The sequence below is a fragment of the Nelumbo nucifera genome, chromosome 3, assembly GCF_055504915.1.
Source record: "Nelumbo nucifera cultivar China Antique chromosome 3, China Antique-T2T, whole genome shotgun sequence".
Classification (NCBI taxonomy): domain Eukaryota; kingdom Viridiplantae; phylum Streptophyta; class Magnoliopsida; order Proteales; family Nelumbonaceae; genus Nelumbo; species Nelumbo nucifera.
In genome coordinates, this window is record NC_142651.1 from 13,376,246 (window position 1) to 13,386,051 (window position 9,806).

The following is a 9,806-nucleotide window of genomic DNA, read 5'->3' on the forward strand; positions in this document are numbered from 1 at the left end:
ATTTGCCCTAATAAGCTGTAAAATCCATAAGGAGACTTCTGATGATTCCAGGAACGTTGACGCATGTTATGGAGGGCGTTTTTGTCATTTGATGATTAACCGACTGCTCTTCAGCTTTCTATTATCGTGGAGCGCATTGCCACTTGCCGGTGGCGAAAAAAAAAAATTGGCACTCTACTGGATAGAACTAATGTAATGTTGAACGCTTATGCTGTGGCCATCATCATGTGGAATTTCTTGATCATTTCGCCTGAGGCCAAATTTGGGATTGCAAATCTTAAAAATAAGTGATTATTGAATAATTGTTTAAAACTACGAATAATCACTTATTTATTGATAGGGGAGCTCGGATTCAGTGGACCCTTCCGTCCACAAGATGCATTGCACCCTCCAATAAATTTTAAACACGTCGGCTTGTACTTTTAACAGGAAAACTAACTGGATTCTTATCTTAACGGCGAATTGCATGGTTGAACCGGGTATGCAAAGCTTTAAAACAAAGAAAATCTACTCCATTTCGACCGGGTACTCAAACGAACAAACTCTTCTTCTCCTCTAGAATCCGAAATCCTCTTTGCTCTGTCTCATTAAACCCTAGTCTTTAACCAGACCGCTAGTAGTGGTGACCGGCGGCACCAACGTCTAACGGCAGCATTCAACCAGCAACTACATTTCCCTCTTCTTCTTCTTCTTCTTCTTCTTCTTCTTCTTCTTCTTCTCATAGAGGTTAGGATTCTACCCTACCCTTGGGATTCTTTTTCATTCTTCACCGGCGGTTGCTGGCCTGTGCATCTAATACCAGAAATTGAACTATTAATATTCAAAGTCCACATGTTCATTTTGGACTCACCAACATTTAGTTTCCTCAGACTGGTTCAGCCAGAAATTTGTTCTGTTCAGATTGATTTCAACATTTTGCACAATTCATTTTGAGATGCCAATATATACGGTGATGTTGAACAAAATGGCTGCAATTTGAAATGTATTTGCCATTTGATAAACATAAAGTGATTGACATTCAAAAATACGGTGCTGTTGAACAAAAATAAAGAAAAACAAAAACAATATGCATCAAATGTGTTGATAGGCTGAGATAAATAAAGATGCCAACCAGCGGTCGGTTGAGGATAGGAAGAAGAAGACCACTTGCCGCTGATTTAGGGTTAGGGTCCTGCTTGTCACTGGTTGAATGATTCACCACCGGAGGTCGGTGAATCAGTGAGGATGCCGCCGGTTTCTGTGTTCTTGAACTAGGGCTTAGATGACTCGAAAATGGGGGAGAGAGGGAGTTGAAACGAAAGGAAATATTCTCCCTCTCATTCGATTCCTGCCCGGGTCAACCAATTCACGGTTATTTAACCTAACGGCAACGAAAGATACTCTTTGTTTCGAAGGGGCGACGTGCACGCCTCCTAGTTGAGGTTCACGCGCCCCGCGAACTCAGGGGTCCACTGAATCCGGACTCAGGATAGGGTGTTCTCTCCATGCAGCAAATGGATTAGATTCTCACGTGAGAGCACCCTATTAATTACTGATTATTATAATAATATAATAAATATATCTTAACTACTGATTATTATAGTAATTTAATAAATATATAATTAGTGATTATAATTAATAATTACTGTTATTATAAATATTGTTAATAACTAGATATTTACTTTAAAATTATAAAAACTGTTAATAAATTACTGATTATTACAGTAATTTAATAAATATATAATTAGTGATTATAATTAATAATTACTGTTATTATAAATATTGTTAATAAATAAATATTTACATTAATTTTACTTTAAATTAAAATTATAAATATTGTTATTAATAAATACTGTTAATAAATTTAGTAATTATTGTTATATCAAAAATAAAGTATTGTTATTGATTATTTAATAAAATATTATAATTACTGACTATTGTGTGATAAATACTGTTAATTTAATTTAATTTTGGTAATTATTAATTTAATGAATATTGTTAATAAATCCTATTCATAAATTTAATATTTACTATTATATTAAAAATAACTAAATAATATTATTAAAACTATCATTAATGGTTATTTAACTAAATAGTATAATTACTTACTATTGTTGATAAATGTTGTTAATAACGTTCTGACAACCAATGGTTCGACCGTCCGCTTTGAATGGATGGCCCATTCTAACAACAAAAATTACAAGCAAAAAAAATACGAAACCGTTCTGCCCACTGGTTTTAGAGTCGACGGTTCAATCATCTAGTTTGAACGAACGGTCTATTCTGACAACAAAAATTATAGACAAAAAAATGAGTTTGTGAGGTCCATTAAGTAGTACCATACGTGTTATGTCATTCGAGTGTGTGACTCATACAATCCAAAAATGGAACCGTTCTGGCCACTGGTTATTGAGTCGACAATTCGATTCGAACGGACGGCCCATTCTAACAATAAAAAATTACAAGCAAAAATTTATGGAACCGTTATGGCCACCGGTATTCGGGTCGACGGTTCGATCATCCGGTTCGAAGGACGACCCATTATGACAACAAAAATTAAAGGCAAAAAATTGAGTGTGTGAGGTTCATTAAGCAGTATCATACGTGTTATGTCGTTTGAGAGTGTGACTAATACAACCCGAAAATGGAACCGTTCCAGCCACTAGTTTTTGGGTTGATGATTTGGCCGCCCGATTCGAATGGACAGCCCGTTCTGACAACAAAAATTAAAAAAAAAGGCCAAAAACCATTGAATGGGTCAACAGGTTAACGGTTCAACCACTCGAGTCAATGGGTCATTGACTGATTCAACGCTTTTTTTCTAGGGAATAGGATTGGGGTAAAACGGAACTGGTTGCCTGAATGGTTCATAATTAAAAATAATAAAAAAATAAAAAAACAGATGACCCGTTATGACAAAAAAATTACAAGCAAAAAATTGAGTGTGTGAGGTTCATTAAGCAGTACCATACGTGTTATGTCATTCAAGCATGTGACTCATATGACCTAAAGACGGAACCATTATGGCCACCGGTTTTTGGGTCAACGGTTTGACCAAATGGCCCGTTCTGACAACAAAAATTAAAAAATAAAAGAAACAATCAAAAACCATTAAATGGGTCAACGGTTCGACTGCCTAGGTCAATGGGTCGTTGACTGATTCAATGATTTTTTGCCAATGACTGAGATTATGATAAAATGAAACCGATTGCATATATGGTTCCCAATTAAAAAAAAAAACGGCCAAAAATCATTGAATGAGTCGACAATTTAATCACTTGGGTCAATAAATCGCTGACCGATTCAACAATTTTTGGCTAGGAATCGAGTCAACATGTCAACGATTCCATTATAGCCCCTGTAAAACAAGGCCCTCCGCTAGTACATATTTATATGCATATACACTATAAAAGTCATGCTTAATACCAGATTACAATATGTCATCATAGTAACCAAGTGGCTATCAACTCTTTAAAGGTGAATGAATTAAACATCCATTTTCAAAAGAGATAGAACGGGAGCAATATCAATTCAAATTTTCTGGACATATATAAACCAAATGCAATTATGAATATGCATCTAAGGCTTGGTTTGGAAGAAGTACAAATACAAATATGTAGAGTGCAAAACCTACCCTACATATTTGCATTTGCACTCCGTCCAAATTGAGCCTTAGTTGATCAAAGTGTGAATAGCGATTGTACATGAGGATTTAGGTAGTCCTTCAACCTCAACGAGGTCCGCTTACCATGCGGCTAGTCTAGGGGCCATGTTCTTGGTGAAAGGGTTCAAGTTCAAACGACTCTCATTGAGATGCAAAGGCTCTGGAAAGCAATTTGGAAGCTTAACGCTCCTTCCAAGCTTATGACATGGTTGTCTCAACGCCCAAGCAAAAAATGACATCTTAAAAGTGGTTAAAGATCTTGGCAAATGAATGTTATCCTAGATAGATGTCTCCAATGCAAGGAATTAGTTCCCCACACCCTCTTGTATTGCTCATTTAGCCAACTTATTTGGGTTGGGTCATCTGAATGGCTTAGGAGTTGGGTTTTTGAGGACCAAACCAATTAAGAATGTGAGTTGGTTGCCCTCATTTGTTGACATCCTTGGAAGGCAAGGAATGTTAGTGTTTACATGAGAGAGAGAGAGAGAGAGAAAGAGCTCAGTCCACATGTATTGAGAAGTATCTTAGTGGAATGGGCTTATTGGACCAAAGTAATGGTGTCAATGGACCGATTTTGGATTGGACCCAGTCTAGTCCAAAACCAATTTGCACAGATTGGATGGACCAACAAGACATGTTGGATTGGACCAATCCGGTAAAAATATGTATTAGATTGGATTGGACCTGGTCTATCAATTGGACCGGTCAAAAATATTCATTGGATTGGATTGAACCTGGTCCATTTATAATGGACTCACAATGGACTGGATTGGATTGGACCAAACCCAGTCCAATTGACACCCCTAGACCAAAGCTTCTTGCATGCCTTCATTGATCTCAACCCATGGCTGGCCCCTTGGTGATCCCCAACCCCACAAGGGTTCTTACAAGCTAAGGTTGCATTTGGCATTCATTATTTTAAGGATTTATCTCGTTTTTTACAGTTAAAAATTCTGTGTTCACTCTTCATAAGGGTATTTTAACAACAAAAAGAATACAAGTCCTTCAAATAAAGAATGCCAAATGCAGCCTAAGTTCTAATGTGGCTTTTGGGAAGGCCACAAGTAAGTCAAATTTAAGTTTTATTATTAAGAACAACAGAGGAGTTGTAGAAGCCTATGGCGTCCAAGTAAGAGCTTTTCAGTGTTTCGGTGTTATTAGTATAAACTTTGGTGATAAGAGGGCTCACCGGAGTTCACATCTCCTCCTCACGAGGGGCTGCCCCACAACGCCCCACAGCACATCCTCACAGTGTATTGAGAACATCTCCAATACACGGCGGGGATGTGCTGTGGGGCCCTTGTGGGGAGGAGATGTGATATCAGCTCGCCTATAGGTTCTGGTACTATCATATATTGCCTTTGTCCACTCCTACCATCTAATAAGGTTACTCATGGGATCACCAATAATGTTAAATCAGGGTCCTCCCGTAGCTTGAGACTTGGCTAATACTATAATTTGGGCTCAGTTTGGAAAGAGTGCAAATGCAAATATGTACAATATAAATACATACGAAATAAAAGAAAATGTAAGATTTTACACTCTACATATTTGTATGTGTACTTCTTTGGAAGGAGTACAAATACAAATATATACAATGTAAATGCATACAAAATAGTATAAAATATAAGGTTTTGCACTCTACATATTTGTATTTGTACTCCTTCCAAACTGAACCTTGATTATAGGAATGCAATAATTTTTAAGTGTTAATCACAAAAAGATTACCAAAAAATCACAAAAAGAAAAGGTATTGAACCTTAGAAAATCAAGTCTATAAGAAGAATATTACCAAGCCCACGAGTGATTGAGAATGGTTGTACACGACATAATAGTGTAAGGGCACATACATGTTAATGCTACATAATCAAATTTAACTTTTCTGACATCACCAAAATTAAAACAAGTATATACTTTATATAGTATAACTAATAGGAGACCAAACCTACTCCCGACAAATAGAGAAAAAAAGGGTTAATTACTTTAATATATCATATAATTTTACTAAACTATTTAAATATGCCCTGTACCTTTCAAAACTACTTAATCATACTGTGTTAATGCATTCAGCCGTTAAGGTTAACGAAAGAAGTTGAAGGACAAAAATGCCCTTGACTGTTTTTTGAGTTTTCAAAATATGGTCTTTGAAAACAGGAACTGCATGACTACTAGAGGCTTTGCAAAATTGAAGATTTCTATCTCATGATGTTGAGCAAGAAAATTATTGGAAAGACCACCCAGGAGAAGCAGTGATTGTGCCTCTCATGAAATCAAAGTTCTATTACGGGCCTTGGAAAGGACTAAGAGTGGATGTTGCTCAATCAGAAAATCAGACCCATTCCATTGGGATAGCATTGTTTTATTTATTTATTTATTTATTTTTTTTTTTGGGGGGGGGGTGTCACTTTGCATTCCAATGGAAACCTCATTGGCATATGATATCTTGTCACCTGATCTACTCAAAACTCTGAGTATTTCTAACCCGGTTAATAATTTGGCACGTCTTGAAAATGTCATAGTGGATTGGCCATAAATGGAAGCACGGGAATGGAACTTGTCTTGGTGGATTGGCCATCGGTTCTTTTTTTTTTAATTTTTAGTTTTAAAATTTTTGATTTATTCAGTTTTCATTTATGACAATTGGGGTATTTATCAATAGAATTATGGGATTTTAGAATTATAAGAATTTTAGGAAAACTTAAAGGTGTTTTAAAAAATAATATTAAATCTATGGATATTTTATTAATTTATCATTAGGTTTGGTGAATTATATGCAAACCCTATCACCCACCCAATCTCCGATTTGGGGTAAAAATATTTTCCCTATCCCTGCCTCGTTCTTGATCCGATTGGGGTAGGGCAAGTTAGGGGTGTTCACATTAAATGTCAAACCGACCCGACCCAACCCGAATTGGTCAATTTTTCAAAACCACTGGTCGGTTTCAGTTTGTATGAGAAAATAAATGACATGAAGACCGAAACCAAACTGAACCGAATCGATCCTACATGTTTAAGTAATTACTAATTAGTCCCTACCCTATATGTTAAATGTTGATATATTTTATTTGTGTCTTGTTTGAAGTTTGAAAAAAAAAAAGGTTATTTATAATAAAACTAAAAGCGTAAAACCAATACAAAAATAATACAATGGTACAATATTTAATTCAGTTTTGTACAAATTTAAATATATATTAACAAAAAAGAATAAGTTTTGCATAAAAAACTAATCAATTTAAATATATACCTCGATTTTGCATAAAAACTAAAAGAAATAAACTTAAATATAAATAGATAATTTAGTTTAAAATTTATATATAAACTTACTAAACCGACCCAAACCACCCCTTCATGTTTGGGTTGATTTTGCTTTAGGGTTGGTCGATTTCGGTTTAGTCAATAAGTAAACCGACTAGGTCAAGTCGGTTGAAGATAATGACTCAAACTAACCCAACCCGACCTGTAAACACCCGCAAGTTGGAGCCCCAATAGGGATGGTTAGATTACATCTTTACTTGGGCTTTTTTTTTTTCAAGTGCACTATAGAAAAGTACAATTGAAAAGATTAAAGTTGAGGTTGAACCCCTAAAGGGTTGGGTTGGGTTCAGAAACTATATGTCATTATGTCAGGTTTGAGTAGAAACATTAGAGGATTAGGTTAGGGTGAAGGTAAAACCATATTGATCCCAATTTGTATTTATTTTCCATTATTTTAAAATTAGATTTAAAACAATTTTAAATTAGTAGTTTTTTACTTTTATTCAATTTTAATTTATTTAGTAAATTGTTATCGATGTGTAATTCATGTTATGATATTATGCTAAATTTACTATTGTTTAAATTTATTAATAATGTTAGAATTTGTTATTATAAATTAAGTGTGAAGAATAACATTAGTTATTTATGTGTTTATTATTATTATTCTAAAATTTATTCTTATTCTAAAATTAAATTTGGATTAATTTTAATTTCTTATGTTAATTATTTTTAAATGGAAATCAAATGAACACTTTTATGAATGAATAACATTAGTTAACAAACTAATTAATTTTGCAAAGAGAAAATTGAAACATTGATGTACACGTACATATATGTGTGTGTTCTCCAAAATTTTGGAAAATTAAAATAGATAAATAAAAACAGCATACATGGCTCTATGTGTTTAGATGAGACCTGTTTGAAGTAAACATTTTTCTTTTGGTAACAAAATTAACAATTTTTCAGGAATGAAGTTAACCATTTTTTTTTTTTTGTTAATGGATAGACTTGAATTTTGAAGGTGGGTTTACCCACACTCACTTTCCTAATTTTTGTGGGCAAAAAAATTGGAGATTATCATGTTGAGATGGCAGGCATAGAGGCCATCTAACGTGGCATAATATTAATTTAGTATATTAGTAGTATTTATTTACATTTGATATATTATTTTTAATAAATTTCAAATACAAAAATAAAAACAACTAATTTCAATTAGAGTTGTTCATCAAACTGATGAAACCGACCAACCCAACCCAAACGTCCCAACCCGACCTGACTTGGTCGGTTTTCTATTATTTCCAATTGGCTTTGGTTCAACAATTTTCCAACCTAATCAGGTTGGGTAAGTTTCAATTTACCATTTGTAAATCGACCAAAATCGAACCAACTCAACCATAGATATATATTAATATTTTATATTTTAAATATATTTTTTAATACAAAAAGTGGAAAATTCCCATGTTTCTTAACCTAAAATGTTTTATATTAGTCAATTTTGAGTGACCAACTCCCCAACCTGACCAGGTCAATTTAGTTGGCGAAATAGCCTACAACCAAAACGAACCAACCTGTGGACACTCCTAATTTTAGATAAATTAATAGTCTAATTTCTAGTAAATAAAAATAGTTTAATCTCCAATAATTATTGAAAATTTATAATAAAAGTACACAATTATTGAAAATAAATTTATAATAAAAATATAATAAATAACTAAAAAATACAATAATTACAAAAAAATACAACACATATTAAAGATATATAAAATTAGTCAATAATTAGTGTAATCTCAAATAGTAGTTTAATCTTTAATAAATATTAATCAATAAATTATAACAAATTAAATTTTAAAAAAATAATAATAATAATTTAATCTCCAATAATTATTAAAATTTTGTTGTTAAATAACAAAACACAAATAAGTTTATACATAATTATTGCAAATATATTTATCACAAAAGTACAATAAGTAGTTACTGAAAATACAATAAATATTGATTTTAGTATATGTATATATATAATAAATATAAATTAACATTTTAAAATTATTATTAATAAATATTGACTTTTTTTTAAAGCTATTTTCTAGGATTATTAGTTGATATAAGTGAAATTAGTTATTTACAATACCATTTAGTTATTTAAATAATATAATTATTTATAATTATAATTTATACTATTATTACATTTTTTTAATTTTCTAAAATATTAAATTATTATTAGTTTGAATATTATGAAATCTATTAAAATTATTTTTCTACTTTTAGTAAATTTATTACATCATTTCGTTATTTTAACTACGTAAAATTTAGTTATGTTAAATATTTAATTATTTAAATAATATATAAATAATTTAATTTTTTGTATTTATTTTAAAGTTATTATGTAATATTAAGTATTTTGTTATATAACTATTTATCTATTTATAATATTTTTATTTAAGATATTTATTTATTGAAATATTTAAATAATATTTTATTTGTTATTGTTAATTTTTATTATTTGAATAATGTTTAAATCGAATAACCGATAAAATTATAATTTATATTGTTAGTACATAATTTTGTAAAAATATAAAATTAGTAATAACATGAGTACTATCAAATCTATTATAATTATTTTTTGTGTTTTAAAAATATTTTAAAGATATTATATAGTTTTGTTATAATATTTAAATAATTCTTAAATTTGTTTCAAACTTTTTTAGATATATATAAATAAAAAGTATGGAAGAGGATAAATAAGAATTCGAGATAGAGAGAAACTCTCTACTAAATTAGAGATAATTTAGGAGATAAATAGGAGATAGAGATAGTTTAAGAGATAAATATGAATTATAGATAAATTAGGAGAAAGTAGGGGATAGTGGTGCAATTTGGCTAGATATTAGAAAAGCAAAATTTTCTTTCT